Here is a 16,793-nt window from a genome sequence, read left to right as displayed (position 1 = left end):
GCACATCCAGGCGTTTCCATACATCATCTGAGATCTAGGTGGAGGCTCCCAAGCCTCATCTCTTGCCTTCTGTGCACCCACAAGCTTAATACCACATGGAAGCCTTGGTGGCTTCTGGCTTGCACCCTGTGGAACAGTGGCCTGAACTGTACCTTGGCCTCTTTTAGATGTGGCTTCATGGCTGGAGCAGAGTAGCTAGGACACCGGGTGACATGTCTCGAGGCTGCACAGAGCAGCAGGTTCCTGGTCCTGGCCCATGAAACCATTCTTCCCTCCCAGCCTCCAGGCCTGTGATGGGAGGGGCTGCTGTTAAAGTCTTTGAAATGCCCTAGGGGCATATTCCCCATTGTCTTGGCTATTAACATCAGGCTTTTCTTTACTTACGCAAATTGCTGCAACCAACTCAAATTCCTTCCCTGAAAATGGGCTTTTCTTTTCTGCCATATGGCCAGACTACAAATTTTCCAAACTTTTATGCTCTGCTTCCCTTTTAAACATAAGTTCCAGTTTCAGATCATCTCTTTGCTTATGAATACAAGCATACGCTGTTAGAAGCAGCCAGGCCATGTCTTGAATGCTTTGCTGCTTAGAAATTTCTTCTGCCAGATACCCTCAATCATCTTTCTCAAGCTCAAAGTTCCACAGATCTCTAGGGCAGGGGTAGGCACAATGCTGCCAGTCTCTTTTCTAAAGCATGGCAAGTGTGACCTTTACTTCAGTTCCTAATAAGTTCCTCATCTCCATCTGAGACCACTTCATTGGTGGTCTGGACTTTATTGTTTATATCACTTTCAGCATTTTGGTCACAACAATTTAACAAGTCTCTAGGAAGTTCCAAACTTTCCTACCATCTTTCTGTCTTCTTCTGATCCCTTCAAACTGTTCTAAACTCTGCCTATTACCCAGTTCCAAAGCTGCTTCCACATTTTCAGGTATATTTATAGCAATGCCCCACTCCTGGTACCAATTTTATGTATTAGTTTGTGATTACACTGCTATAAAGAACTACCTGAGACTCGGTAATTTATGCAGAAAAGAGGTTTAATTGACTCACAGTTCCAAAGGCTGTACAGGAGGCATGGCTGGGGAGGCCTCAGGAAACTTAAAATCATGGCAGAAAGTAAAGGGAATCAAGCATGTCTTTCCCATTGCCAGCAGGAGAGAGAGAGAGAGTGAAGGGGGAGGTGCTATATACTTTCAAACAACCAGATCTCATGAGAACCCTACCACAAGAATAGCAATGGGGAAGTCCACCCTCATGATTCAGTCACCTCCCACCAGGCCCTTTCTCCAACACTGAAGATTACAATTCAACATGAGATTTGGGTGGGGACACCTAACATCAAACCATGTCAATTCCCTTGGCTGTGCTGGTTGGTGTCTCACTAGGTCATGTGTCCCCGAAGTCCACTGGCCTTGAACCCAGCACAGCACTAGGAGTTGCTTGGAGTTGCAGTCCTTGTGACCTAGACTGCCTTTCTAGTTTGTTTAAGACCCTGGAGCACCTTAGCCTGCAGTGGCAAGGCTTGCTGGAACTCAAGTTCTAACTCCTGGCAGGGACAATTCCCCTTTGGCTAGGGTTGGTTTAAATTTTCCCTCCATTTATTTCAGCTGAGTTCTGGCCAGGGTTGCTTTTCGCTGTGACAGACAGTACTGAGTTCCAATGCAAAGTCCCACAATCACTGTGCTCTTTTTCCCCCGAGTGCACGGATTCTCTATGCTTTGGGGCTGCTGCTGGGGGTTGGGGAAGGGATGGCATCAGCAATTCAAGATTGTCTTTCCTACCCTCTTCAGTGCCTCTTTCAGTGATATGAAGTTAAAATCAGGCACTGTGATTACTCACTTAATGTTTGGTTCTTATGAAGGTGCTTGTGTGTGTGTGTGTGTGTGTGTGCATGTGTGTGTGTGTTTGTGTGAGTGTGTAGATAGCTGTTAAACTTGATATTTCTTCAGGGAGGATGATTGGTGGAAGCTTGTATTCATCCATTTTGTTCCACCTCCTGCTACTCTGTGACTTTCTTATGAGATATAACACATAATTTTATTCCACATGAGCCTCAATTTCCACATTGTAAAACTGGGTTGATAATACCTTCCTCATAGGGTTTTTTGATGGTTAAGTTTTTAAAAATGTATATGCTAGAGAGCTTTTTAAAAATAAGTTGTAAAGAGATTATAGACAGTCCCCAACTTAGGATGGTTCCACTTACTATTTTTCAACTTTTTAGTGGTTCAAAAGCAATATACATTTAGTACCTCCTCATCTTATGTTGGGGTTCTGTCTGGGTAAATGCTTTGTAAGCCCATCATAAGCCAAGGAACATCTGTATTGCCTTTACTGTAGTGCTAGGATGTTACAATTGTCCTTTCAATTGACAGACTCAGTGGGACTGTCTTGTAGGACCTATGTTGACATTTTGTTCTGTGTACAGTACTAGTTCAGCTGCTTGGGATCTTCTTCCTGTATGTATAAAACTCATTTTTAGTTCTTTTGATTACAAAGGGTTAACTCAAGAAAATTACTAGAAGGCACATTTCTTACAGCAGGTATCCCCCCTTTGTAAATCAGGATGTCTGGGAGTGTCCAGATCTTTGCACTAAGCACTAATGGTGGTCTGAAGTTATGTTCAACAACTCTTCCCATGAAAACTTTTCTCCCCAAAACTTCTGAACACTGTGTTCAGATTCTTCTTTCTCGTCCCTACTCCCCTGCCAACAACAACTAAATAAAAAGAAAATCAAAAAGCCATCACTCCTTTAAATTACCAGGGGACCACCTAAAAATCTTTATTATTTCATTATGCAGAACAGTTTATCTCTTTTCAGCCTGACTCACCCGTCAGACTAGCCTAGAGCCATCTCTTTCACAGCCTAAAGACTGTGCCATCCCAAACAAAAGACTGACTTATTCCCCCAGGGGTGAATTCTGCGCTTCCCCAGAATGCAGAAGCAGCTTGTGCAAGAATTTCTTTCTTTTTTTAAATAGATTTTCCTTCCTGATAAATGTAGATATGGTTATGATTAATAAAATGCAAATTTACTTAAGAGCATTTAAGCTATTATAGTAGCTTTTTGTCATTCTGTATTTTTTTCAATCAACTGATACTAAAATAAAATCACTACTAAATGTGGGTTACAAAAATGTTTTGACATTTAAAAGATGTTCTTTTTTTTTTTTAAGATGGGAATCTCTGGGATAAGCCTTTTAGTTTGTGAAACACTTCTTAAACTCCACCCTTCCTCAAAGCTAGTGGGAAGCTAGCCGATGCCAATCTGAATGATTCCTGGTCTGGGGTCTGTGATGGTATTTGTGTTTCTTATTGCAAGGTTTTGTACTAAGGAATGAGGCTGAACTAAATCCAGTGTCAGAGAAAAAGGGATCTCAGAAACCAAGAGGACAATTAGAAGTGAGTTGGCCCCAGAAATAGAAACCAACTATCAGGCAAAGCCTTCGTGAGGCAATTTGGGGTTGTAACACTACATTACCTACAAACCAATGGATATTTTAGGAGAAATTAAAAAGCGATGACGTACTCTGTTCAAACAAAAGGTTTGAAACCCAGCAGATTCCTGTGGGCTTTGCATCCCCAGCCCTAGGCATCTCTGTTTAAAGAGGCAGCTTAGTGATAAGGGAGGAGGAGAGAATTTCTAAGAAGGGGTAGAAGTGTAGACTTATATTTATATATATTTTTAAAAAGTTTTTATTGTTTAGCAGCTTCAGTAAGGTATAATTTCAAGATCATAAAATTACCCAGGGTAAGTGGGTATAGATAAGTATATAGGTCATTTATTTTGAGTGAATTTTTAGAGTTTTGTATCTATCAACACAATTCAGTTTTAGAACATTTTTTAATATCTCTTACTTCATTTTGGGTTGCTGTAACAGTACCTGAGACTGGCTAATTTATATGTATTAGTCTATTCTCACACTGCTATAAAGAATTACCTGAGGCTGGGTAATTTATAAAGAAAGCAAGTTTAATTGGCTCATGGGTCCACAGGCTGTACAGGATGCATGGCTGGGGAGGCCTCAGGAAACTTTCAATCATGGTAGAAGGTGAAGTAGGCATGTCTTAACACGGCTGGAGCAGGAGGAAGAGAGAGATGGGGGAAGTGCTGCATACCTTTAAACAACCAGATCTCATGAGAATTCACTGACTCTCATGAGAACAGCAAGGGAGGAAGTCTGCCCCCATGATCCAGTTACCTTCCACCAGGCCTTTTCTCCAACACTGGGGATTATAATTCGACCCGAGATTTGGGTGGGAACACAAATACAATCTATACCTTTTAAACTCTAGAAGTTTATTTAGTTCATGGTTCTGGAGGCTGGGAAGTTGAAGAACATGGTGCCAGCATCTAGTGGGGGCCTTTGTGCTGAATCATTCCATGGCAGATGGTGGAAGAATAAGAGAGTGTGAGGCCAAGAGAGTGTGAGAACATGAGAGGAAGCAGGGGCCAAACTCACTTTTTTTCTTTTTTTGAGATGGAGTCTCACTGTGTTGCTCAGGCTGGAGTGCAATGGTGCGATCTCGGCTCACTGCAACCTCCACCTCCTGGGTTCAAGCAATTCTTCTGCCTCAGCTTCCCAAGCAGCTGGCATTACAGGTGTGCACTATCATGCCCAGCTAATTTTTGTGTTTTCAGTAGAGACAGGATTTCACCATGTTGGCCAGGCTGGTCTTGAACTCCTGACCTCAGCATCAGCATCCCAAAGTGCTGGAATTACAGGCCTGAGCCACTGCACCAGTTGCAAACTCACTTTTATATCAAGACCACTCTTGTGATAACAGTGTTACATTAATGAGTGTAGAACAATGTTACGTTAATAAAGGCAGGGCCCTCAATGACCCAAACACCTCCCATTTGGCCCCACCTCCCACCATGGTTGCATTGGGGATTAAGATTCCAACATATGAACACATTTTAACCACAGCAACCCCCAAAAGTTCCCAGTGCTCTTTTATAGTCTATACCCACTTCTGTCCTCTAGTTCCAGGCAACCATTCACTTTCTGTCTATAGATTTGCCTTTTCTGGAAATGTAATATAAATAGACTCATAAAATATGTATTCTTTTGTGTATATCTTCTTTCACTTTACATAGTTTTGAGGTTCATGGATATTGCAGTGTATATCAGTAGCTCATTTTGTTTTCTGAATAGATTGTTTTATGAGTATAGCATATTTTGTTTATTCTTTCAACAGTTGAAAGACATTTTGAAATGTTTCCACTTTCTTGCTATTATGACTAGTTATATTATGAACATTTATATACCGGTTTTTCTGTGGACTGACAACCGAAATGAGTGATTAAGGCACAAGTCTCAAATCATTGAGGTTTATTGAGCCACCTTAAGAGCTTGCCCAGGAAAATCTTGAGTCACAGAAGCACCTATGACTTTTTCCAAAGAGGTTCTCAGGAAGTTTAGTGTTTTACATTTTCCTTAAAAAGGGTGGGGGATGGGGCAGCAGTGAGACAAATGATTACATACTTATGAGAGTTTAGTTAGTGCCCAGTAAATCTACATCTTACATAAGATAAGGTGAACATTTGAAGAAAATGGGAATAGAGGAAACATATGTCTCAGGGAAGGGTGAAGGAATGATTAATCTCATCTTACCTTAGGGAGGGATGAAAGCATGTTTAATCTTGTCTTTGTTGTGTCCCTGTGAAGATAAGCTAGTAGTCTTTTGAAAGGACTAGTTTCTTTTTAGCTCTTAGGGAGGAAAGCCTGATGGCTCCCCTGAAGGTGGGGGTATCAGGAAGTGTGTCCAACTTCCCATTTCACCATGGCTGTGAACTCAGCTTTTCAGGTTTCTCTGGGGTTTCCTTGGCCAAGAGGAGGTGTGTTCAGTCTGTTGGGTGTTTAGAATTGTTTTTATTTCTCATTTTTCCCCCTTTTGGCTAAGACTGGCCAGAGGCAGCATCAGTGGCCACACTTTTATTTTGTCCCATGTTGTTGCTGAGGTGGTATGGCTATCTGCTTCAGGTCCGTCCTGTCCCTTGGTGGGGCCCTTGTGGCCAAGGGACATAGAGCCAAAAAACTTAATAGCCAATTTAAGTGTTCTAGGCCAGATGGCATAGAGGGCAGGCACTCATCAATGTTTAAAAGCTTTTATGCAATATAAGAGCTAAAAACCAAAGCCAAAAGGCCAGGTTATTTGTAGGGTCTGAATTAATTATATCCCTCAAAACCAGACCTAACAGTTTCATGTGCCTGCTTCTTCCATGATAGTCCCCGGGCTTAGAGGGAGGGTGCTTGTATAGTTTTAGCAGCAGGGGATTGGCAAGGAGAAACAGATCAGGCCCGGTGGGATTTCAAATTAGGGAGATTCATAGGCTCTTGAATCATCTGTAGTTTTCAAAACACCGCAACTTCAGTTTTCTCAGACGAAGTGAAACAACGGGGAAATAAATAACATTAATCATTTGACAAAAGAGAATTTATATGTCAGAATGGAAGAGGAACTTATTCCATGAGAGAGCTAACTAAAAACATCATGAAGAAAATTATAACTAGGTTCTTTTTTAGAGACCCACTGCAGAAAAATAATAATTCAAAACAAAAGTCACAGCTGGAATCCAATAATAATTGTGTTATAGTTTTCCTTTGAAATAGAATTTCTCTCTCTCTAATCCCTCCTTTTTTACTAAAAAGAAATGATAGTATGGCCAATTTATGTGCAAAATAAGTTTTAGGAATACTCACAAATAGTTTCCAAATTTTGGAGAACTCAGAGAGGTATATTCTGCTCACAAAAGTATGCTTTACAATCAGAGTAGCAGCCTTCCAAGCAGGACATTGTCCTTTCATCTTGGAGCTACCATCCACAAACCAAGCAGCTCTTTGTCAGTCAGGTGAGAGCTATTTATTGGGTAATGTAAAATCCAGGAGCTCCTGGCATAGCTTCAGACTCAGTCCTAGGGAGAAAGTAGCTCTTTGCTCATGAGTATCTCCTCGTTGTACACTCCAGATAGCATCATCCTATATAAACCATTTCCATTTTATTAGGGAACCCTGGGCACTTCAATGGGGCACTGCTATCCCTGTTAGCATAGGGGTAGCTTCACTTAATGTCCCTTAGCAAGGCAGTAAATGCTCCTCAAGTGGAAATTCTCTTAAAGTCTCAGTAATCGTCATTGGGAAGTGCTCACAGACTTTTGCCAAAACCTGCAATAAATGCTCTACAAAGGGCTATCAAAGTACAGAATTTGTTCCCACCAGCATTCTAACTTTTACTCTCCACTCTGTGGGCTTGGGCAATCTTACTGGTTCTCATTTAGCATGTCCATTTTTTTTTTCTTCAACTTTTAAGTTCAGGAGTACATATGCAGGATGTGCAGGTTTGTTACGTAGGTAAACGTGTGCCATGATGGCCCGTTGCACGTATCATCCCGTCACCCAGGTGTCAAGCCCAGTGTTCATTAGCTATTCTTCCCAATGCTCTCCCTCAGGCCCCCCACAAAAGGCCCCAGCATGTGTTGTTCTCCTGCCCGCACATGTCCATTTAATATTGCCTGAGGGGCGCATTTACATCCTTTCTGTTTTATAGTACTAGGTAGGGGAAACCTCTCCCAGTCAGATACAAGATCCATTTTTATAAACATTTAGGTAAAGAAGACACAATCACTTTAGAAAATGCCTGTTTAAACATTCCAACTTTTGCCTGTAATCCAAGCACTTTGGGAGGCTGAGGCAGGTGGATCGCCTGAGGTCAGGAGTTCAAGACCAGCCTGGCCAACACGGTGAAACCCTGTCTCTACTAAAAATACAAAAATTAGCTAGGTGAGGTGGTGAGCACCTGTAATCCCAGCTACTCATGAGGCTGAGGCAGAGGTTGCGGTGAGCCGAGATCACACCACCGCACTTCAGCCTGGGCAACAGAGTGAGACTACATCTCAAAAAAAAAAAACAAAAATAAAACAAAAAAAAATCCAACTTTTGCAATCCTGCATTTTTACATTCTGGTCCCAGAAACTTCTTTTATGACCGTTTTACCCTTTCTTTTGAAAAGGACCTGGGTTCCCAGCAGGAGGTTGAGCCAAGGGACTTAGGCCCTTTTGTCAATCCATATCTTGGTTCACCTGCCTCACTATGCCCCAGGCAATTATTGGCCAGCTTTCTCATTGTAATCTTTGTCTTTTGACTTTTTTAAAAAATTTCTCCAATCTAGGGTAAAGAGAATAAAAAGGTTTGGGGCCCTTTAATGCTGGGGAACTAGCAAAGTCCCTTTGGTCCATCCAGCCCTTGGTAATGTTGTACTAAGACCTTTGTTTTAACCCCATCAGTTTCTATTTTATTCATTTAATTTCTTAATAACCATCTAAAGACTTCTACTACCCTGATGGGATGAATCCCATGTTTCTCTCTCATTTCTTCTCTGATTTTCATTGTTTTTCTATCATTGTTTTCTTTCTTCACCTTATTTTTTAGAATAACCATTTAAAAATTTCCACCTTCCTGGAATGAGTCCTTTGACTCTCCCTTTTGCTTTTCCCCATGCTCTTCTTAATTACTTTAATGTTTTATTAGCATCTGTAAGACCCATGAGGGGAAGCTGAAACAGCCAATTTGCTATGGCTTCTCGTGTTGTTCTGGACAACAGTAGGAGTAGCATTACATAGGGTGCCCATTTGGAAGGAGCCCCTTTAGCCCCTATAACCACAGCATTTATCATGAACTAGGTAATGGGCATATTTAGTGGGTGAATATTCCTATCATCATAAAGTGAGTCCCTCATGGCTTGTATATGAAGGACATCAGCAGCTGCATCTGGCGTGCTCCACTTGGCATTACTAAGTAGAGTTGGACAGTTCCCCTTCTTAGGGCTTTTATCCAGTCCACTAGGCTGGCTATGAAACAGCACCATTGTCTGGAGTAAATACCTGAGGTTTGTCATCTCATGCCAAGGAAATCAATTAGGTGGTCACAAGAAGTGGGTTTAGGAGTGGAGGTTTAATAGGCTAAAGAAAGAGAAAGGAGAACAGCTCTCTCTCTTGCAAAAGAGAGGGGCACCTGAATGGGACTTCTGGCCCACTGTGGAGTGTACCGGATTTTATAGACAGGCTTGAGGAGGCTATGACTGATTTACATAGGGCCCATAGATTGGTTGGACCAGGTGCGATATTTACATAGCTGGTGAGGAAGCTGGTAGTCCCACCCTAATCTTATTAGGCAAATGGAGTCTTTGCCTGGCCAGCGCCATGCTGTCTTTTCCTTACTGTACATGTGGTTTGGCAAAGAGAAGGGAAGATGGAGCTGCCATTTTGAACCTGCCTAGCCCCAGGTAGCCATTTCCTATTGGCACAGCTGCCGGCATTCATCCTTGCAAGCTTCTAGCTTGTGTGTCTATGTCTGCAGCTTGATTTTACAGGTTGCTCTTTGTTAGAAAAGAAATGATTTTGGGGCTGCTTTTCATTGAAAGGAAAACCTTACCAAGGACTCCCGAACCCTCACTATCTAAATAATTTCTTTTTTTTTTTTTTTTTTTTTTGACACGGAGTCTCACTCCATCACCCAGGCTGGGGTGCAGTGGCATGATCTTGGCTCACTGCAACCTCTGCCACCCGCGTTCAAGCGACCATGCGGCCTCAGCCTCCCCAGTAGCTGGGACTACAGGCGTGTGCTACCATGCTCGGCTAATTTTTATATTTTTAGTAGAGATGGGGTTTCACCATGTTGGCCAGGCTGGTCTTGACCTCCTGACCTCAGGTGATCGGCCCGCCTCGGCCTCCCAAAGTGCTGGTATCATAGGTTTCATGCGCGTCCGTGTGAAGAGACCACCAAACAGGCTTTGTGTGAGCAATAAAGCTTTTAATCACCTGGGTGCAGGCGGGCTAAGTCTGAAAAGAGAGTCAGCAAAGGGAGATAGGGGTGGGGCCGTTTTATAAGATTTGGGTAGGTAAAGGAAAATTACAGTCAAAGGGGGTTTGTTCTCTGGCGGGCAGGAGTAGGGGTTGCAAGGTGCTCAGTGGGGGAGGTTTTTGAGCCAGGATGAGCCAGGAAAAGGAATTTCACAAGACAATGTCATCAGTTAAGGCAGGAACAGGCCATTTTCACTTCTTTTGTGGTGGAATGTCATCAGTTGAGGCGGGGCAGGGCATATTCACTTCTTTTGTGATTCTTCAGTTACTTCAGGCCATCTGGGCGAATATGTGCAAGTCACAGAGGATGCGATGGCTTGGCTTGGGCTCAGAGGCCTGACATTCCTGCCTTCTTATATTAATAAGAAAAATAAAACAAAATAGTGTTGAAGTGTTGGGGCGGCGAAAATTTTTGGGGGGTGGTATGGAGAGAGAGAATGGGCGATGTTTCTCAGGGCTGCTTCGAGCGGGATTGGGGTGGCTTGGGAACCTAGAGTGGGAGAGATTAAGCTGAAGGAAGATTTTGTGGTAAGGGGTGATATTGTGGGGTTGTTAGAAGAAACATTTGTCATGTAGAATTATTGGTGATGGCCTGGATACGGTTTTGTATGAATTGAAAAACTAAATGGAATAAGAGAAGGAGAAAAACAGGTATAAAAGGTCTAAGAATTGGGAGGACCCAGGACATCTGATTAGAGAGTGCCTAAGGAGATTCAGCATAGTCCTGCCAGCAAAGATTATTTATTTACTTTAAGAGTTAAGAGTGGCAGTTTGGGGATAGCACCAGGAGATATCAGCTGTGATGGCTTGGAGAAACAGTGTAAACCAGCAGTGTAAACAAGAGCAGGGCATGTATGAGTAGTTGAGAACGGGGAATAGGAGTATGACTAGACAGAAGATAGTAGGGATGACAAGTTTTTTTGGGGCACAGTCTAAGTTGGTCTGGTGTCTGGAATGAGACTGGGGCCTAATAAAAAGGAGCGTCTATACAGGAGCTCAAATGGGCTGTACCCTGTAGCATTCTGAGGACAGGTCTGACTTCTGAGAAGGGAAAGTGGTAAAAGTATTGTCCAGTCCTTTTTAAGTTGGTGGCTGAGCTTGGTGAGGTGTGTTTTTAAAAGACCTTTAGTCTGTTCTACTTTTCCTGAAGACAGGGACTGTAAGAGATGTAAAGGTTTCACTGAATACTAAGAGCCTGAAAAACTGCTTGGCTGATTTGACTAATAAAGGCTGGTCTGTTATCAGACTGTATAGAGGTGGGAAGGCTAAACTAAGGAATTATGTCTGACAGAAGGGAGGAAATGACAACGGTGGCCTTCTCAGACCCTGTAGGAAAGGCCTTTACTTATTCAGTGAAAGTGTCTACTTAGAATAAGAGGTGTTTTAGTTTCCTGACTCAGGGCATGTTGAGTAAAGCTAATTTGCCAGTCCTGGGCGGGGGCAAATCCCTGAACTTGATGTGTAGGGAAGAGAGGGGGCCTGAATAATCCCTGAGGAGTAGTAGCATAGCAGATGGAACACTGAGAAGTTATTTCCTCGAGGATAGATTTCCACAATGGAAAGGAAATGAGAGGTTCTAAGAGGCGGGCTAGTGGCTTGTACTATAGCATAGCCTGCCTTTGCTGGTGTGTGGCGATTAGGCCTGGTGGAACTGCCATCAATAAACTAAGTGTGATCAGGGTGAGAAACAGGGGAGAAGGAAATGTGGGGAAATGGGGTGAACGTCAGGTGGATCAGAGAGATGAAGGAGCCGGGGAGCAGAAAGTATATGCATCAGGTGTGAGGAAGAAAATAGATTTTGGAAATTATGAGAGCTGTAGAGAGTGAGTTGAGCATAGTTTGTGATTTTAAGGGCCTCTGAAAGTATTGGGGTGGCAGCAGCCACTGCACAGAGACATGATGGCCAGCCTAAAACAGTAAGGTCAAGTTGTTTGGACAAAAAGACTACAGGACGCGATCCCAGTCCTTGTGTAAGAATTCCGACTGCACAGCCCTGCACTTCAGCTCTGTGTAATGAAAAGGGTTGGGATGAGTCAGGGAGCGCTCTGGTGGGGGCAGTCTCTAAAGCTGTCTTCAAGGAACGGAAAAAGGAGTGGGGAAAGGATTTAGGATCTATGGGGTCAGCTAGGTTTCTTTTTGTGAGTTTATATGATGGTTTTGTTAGGATGGCAAAACCAGGTATCTAAAGTCGAAAGTATCTAACCATGCCTAGGATGTAGAAGGTGTTGGGGTTTGAGAGATCAGTCAGACATGATCGGCAGAGAGAGCACGTGTGTTTTTCTAAGAATTACGCCGAGACAGGTAACAGATGAGGAAGAAATTTGGGCTTGACTGAAGTAATGGGGGATGTCTGTTAAGCCTTGCGGCAGTACAGCCCAGGTAATTTGCTGAGCCTGATGGGTGTCAGGGTCAGTCCAAGTGAAAGCGAAGAGAGGCTGGGATGAAGGGTGCAAAGGAATAGTAAAGAAAGCGTGTTTGAGATCTAGAACAGAATAATGGGTTGTAGAGGGAGGTATTGAGGATAGGAGAGTATATGGGTTCGGCACCACGGGGTGGATAGGCAAAACAATTTGGTTGATAAGGCACAGATCCTGAACTAACTTGTAAGGCTTGTCTGGTTTTAGGACAGGTAAAATGGGGGAATTGTAAGGAGAGTTTATAGGCTTTAAAAGGCCATGCTGTAGCAGGCAAGTGATAACAGGCTTTAATCTTTTTAAAGCGTGCTGTGGGATGGGATACTGGTGTTGAGTGGGGTGTGATTAGATTTTAATGAGATGGTAAGGGGTGCATGATCAGTCGCCAAGAAGGGAGTAGAAGTATCCTATACTTGTGGGTTAAGGTGGGGGGATACAAGAGGAGGATGTGAAGGAGGCTTTGAAGTGGGGGAAAAGGTGGCAATGAGATGTGGCTGTAGCCCAGGAATAGTCAGGGAAGCAGATAATTTAGTTAAAGTGTCTCGGCCTAATAAGGGAACTGGGCAGGTGGGGATAACTAAAAAGGAGTGCTTAAAAGAGTATTGTCTAAGGTGGCACCAGAGTTGGGGAGTTTTAAGAGGTTTAGAAACCTGGCCGTCAATACCCACAACAGTTATGGAGGCAAGGGAAACAGGCCCTTGAAAAGGAGGTAATGTGGAGTGGGTAGCCTCTGTATTGATTAAGAAGGGGACGGACTTACCTTCCACTGTGAAGGTTACCTGAAGCTCGGAGTCCGTGATGGTCTAGGGGGCTTCCGAGGCGATCGGGCAGTGTCAGTCTTCAGCCGCTAAGCCAAGAAGATCTGGGAAGGAGTCAGAGAGCCTTGGGCCAGAGTTCCAGGGGCTCTGGGAGTGGCTGCCAGGTGAGTTGGACAGTCCGATTTCCAGTGGGGTCCCGCACAGATGGGACGCGACTTAGGAGGAATCCTGGGCTGCAGGCATTCCTTGGCCTGGTGGCCAGATTTCTGGCACTTGTAGCAAGCTCCTGGCAGAGGAGGTTCTGGAGGAACGCCTGGCCGCTGCGGTTCAGGCATTTGGAAGTTCTTGTGTGCTGGAGTTGTGGCTGGGGTTTGTCTCACAGTGGAGGCAAGGAATTGCAACTTTTTTTCTATTATTGTACACCTTGAAGGCGAGGTTAATTAATCCCGTTGTGGGGTTTGAGGGCCAGAATTTAATTTTTGGAGTTTTATTTAATGTTGGGAGCAGATTGGGTAATAAAATGTATTTTGAGAATAAGACAGCCTTTTGACATTTTAGGGTCTAGGGCTGTAAAGAGTCTCAGGGTTGCTGCCAAACGAGTCATGAACTGGGCTGGATTTTTATATTTGATGAAAAAGAGCCTAAACACTATCTGATTTGGGATAAAGAAAAAGGAGCATTAACCTTGACTATGTCTTTAGCTCCAGCCACCTTTTTAAGAGTAAATTGCTAGGCAGGTGGCAGAGGGCTAGTCATGGAACGAAACTGTAAGCCGGACCGGGTGTCAGGAGGGGAGGTGATAAAAGGATTATAGGGTGGAGAAGAGGGGGCTGAGGAAGAATTGGGACTTAGCTCGGCCTGGCGAGGAGGGGAGAGGTCAGACAGATCTGTGGAAAAGGAAGATTGGAGACTCAGTGATGCTTGGGGTTGGGACTGAGGGGACAGGCGGGAGGGAAAGAAGGAAGATTTGGGACGAGTTGCATTGGGAACAGAGACTAGGAAGGGACCGATGTGTAAAAGAATGCCTGGACGTCAGGCACCTCAGACCGTTTGCCTATTTTACGACAAGAATTATTTATATCTTGTAGGATGGAAAAACTGAAAGTGCCGTTTTCTGGCTATTTGGAACCACTGTCGAGTTTGTATTGGGGTCAAGTGGCATTGCAGAAGAAAGTAAGGCATTTAGGTTTTAGGTCAGGTGTGAGTTGAAGAGGTTTTAAGTTTTTGAGAACACAGGCTAAGGGAGAAGAAGGAGGATTGGAGGGTGGAAGGTTGCCCATAGTGAAGGAAGCAAGCCCAGAGAAAAGACAGAGACAGGAGGGAAGGGGTTCGGGGGTTCTTACCCTCCGGAAAAGTGGGAAAGGGGTCGGGGCGCAGAGATACGAGGTTGGGGCATGGAAATAAGGGATCAGGGCGCAGAGATATAACAGGTTGGGGCGTGGAAATAAGGGATCGGAGCACAGAGATATAAGAGGTCGGGGCATGGACATAAGGGATCGGGGCGCAGAGATACGAGGTTGGGGTACTTGCCCCTCCCCCAGAAAAGCAGGACTTGCTGCTAAGGGTGAAGGAGAAGGGGTTGGGAGTTTCTTGCCCCCCAGAAAGGCGGAGAAGAGGTAGAGACATGGAGAGAAGGGGTTGGGGTACTTGCCCCTCCTCTAGAAAAGCGGGACTTGCCGCTAAGAGTGAAGGAGAAGGGTTGGGGGTTTCTTGCCCCCCAGAAAGGTGGAGACGGGGTAGAGACACAGAGAGAAGGGGTTGGGGTACTTGCCCCTCCCCCAGAAAAGTGGGACTTGCCGCTAAGGGTGAAGGACCAAGGCAGGCGTCCCTGCGTGGTCTGACACCTCTGAAACGTGGGTGAATAATCAGAGAGGTGTACCTGCAATTATTAAACACCAAGGGAAGGCTGCCTTCCCAGTCCGTGACCGGCGCCGGGGTTTTGGGTCCACAGATAAAACATGTCTCCTTTGTCTCTACCAGAAAATGAAAGGAATTGAAATTGAAAGAAGGGAGAGATTGAAGAGTGGAAAGGAGAAAGTGGTTGAGGGATAGTGAGAGAGGTTGAAGAAGAGAGTAAGAAGAGGCTGCTTACTTGATTTAAAATTGGTGAGATGTTCCTTGGGCTGGTGGGTCTGAGGACCTGAGGTCATAGGTGGATCTTTTTCATGGAGCAAAGAACAGGAGGACAGGGGATTGGTCTCCCAAGAGAGGTCCCCCGATCTGAGTCACGGCACCAAATTTCATGCGCGTCCGTGTGAAGAGACCACCAAACAGGCTTTGCGTGAGCAATACAGCTTTTAATCACCTGGGTGCCTGCGGGCTGAGTTCGAAAAGAGAGTCAGCAAAGGGAGATAGGGGTGGGGCCGTTTTATAAGATTTGGGTAGGTAAAGGAAAATTACAGTCAAAGGGGTTTTGTTCTCTGGCGGGCAGGAGTAGGGGTTGCAAGGTGCTCAGTGGGGGAGGTTTTTGAGCCAGGATGAGCCAGGAAAAGGAATTTCACAAGACAATGTCATCAGTTAAGGCAGGAACAGGCCATTTTCACTTCTTTTGTGGTGGAATGTCATCAGTTGAGGCGGGGCAGGGCATATTCACTTCTTTTGTGATTCTTCAGTTACTTCAGGCCATCTGGGTGTGTACGTGCAAGTCACAGGGGATGCGATGGCTTGGCTTGGGCTCAGAGGCCTGACAATAGGTGTGATCCACCGTGCCCAGCCCAATAATTTCTTTCTAACTTCTTTATCAGCTGTTCTCTAAGAATACCCTCCTGTCAGTCTATCACATTTGCCCATCTGTGATTTTTCAGTAGTGAGCTGTGTGTCCTGCATCAACCTACACATCTTTTTTCCACTCTGTCGTATTTAAAATGCAAGATACTACTCCAAAATCAGTCACTGTTACAATCCGTTTTAGTAAAGGTTTTTTAGGAAGCTGATGATACTGATGTGCAAAATGGAACAGTTCCTTTACATTATGCCCTTTGGTTTCAGTAGTTAATTGGTTTTACCCTTCCCTCACATTAGCTACCTTCTTGGTAATCACAGGTCTCAGAGGTACTTTTTGTTGCCCCAGTCTATCTTTCCCCTTTGCGGGTAGCTTTGAGGCTGGTGATCTGAGATCAGACAGTCCCTCATCTGAACTTGGTTTGGCCAAGGCCCAGCCCAGCACACTCTTTTACTTTTGTTTTAGCTATTATAGATAACAATAACCAAGGGATTGAATGTTTCTCTTTTTCCTTATTAGTTTGCATTTCCTCATGTATCTTGTGAACCAGTTCCCCAGGAGCTGGATCCATTGCTAAACTCCACTGGTAACTTTTACCTTTAGGAACTTTTTTTAAAATTTTTTTATTTTTTTATTTTTTATTTTTATTTTTTTTGAGATGGAGTCTCGCTCTGTCGCCCAGGCTGGAGTGCAGAGGCGTGATCTCGGCTCACTACAAGCTCTGCCTCCCGGGTTCACGCCATTCTCCTGCCTCAGCCTCCCGAGTAGCTGGGACTACAGGCGCCCGCCACCACGCCCGGCTAATTTTTTGTATTTTTTAGTAGAGACGGGGTTTCACCGTGTTGGCCAGGACGGTCTCGATCTCCTGACCTCGTGATCTGCCCGTGTCGGCCTCCCAAAGTGCTGGGATTACAGGCGTGAGCCACCGCGCCCAGCCTACCTTTAGGAACTTAATACAGCACAGCTGCAGCTCCATACCATGGATGACCCCGTCAAGGGTTCCTCATTCCCTACCCTTTTATCCTTTCTCTT

At 44.4% G+C, this 16,793-nt stretch overlaps 1 protein-coding gene and 1 long non-coding RNA gene across 5 annotated transcripts in view; one reads left to right on the top strand and one right to left on the bottom strand.

The window, feature by feature from the left end:
* HTR7 (5-hydroxytryptamine receptor 7) overlaps positions 1 to 16,793 on the top strand; it is a 143,051-nt gene that overhangs the window by 35,436 nt on the left and 90,822 nt on the right. The window lies entirely within an intron of this gene.
* On the bottom strand, positions 8,974 to 15,830 carry LOC129393233 (uncharacterized). Its single transcript, XR_008619999.2, has 3 exons — positions 15,132 to 15,830; positions 13,042 to 13,143; positions 8,974 to 10,219 (listed from the first exon to the last, which is right to left on the bottom strand). It is a non-coding gene; the product is annotated as an uncharacterized LOC129393233 (long non-coding RNA).

Source organism: Pan paniscus, chromosome 8, assembly GCF_029289425.2.
Source record: "Pan paniscus chromosome 8, NHGRI_mPanPan1-v2.0_pri, whole genome shotgun sequence".
In the NCBI taxonomy this organism is placed as follows: domain Eukaryota; kingdom Metazoa; phylum Chordata; class Mammalia; order Primates; family Hominidae; genus Pan; species Pan paniscus.
Note: the sequence above shows the minus strand (reverse complement) of the source record. Positions and strands in the feature narration are given on the sequence as shown.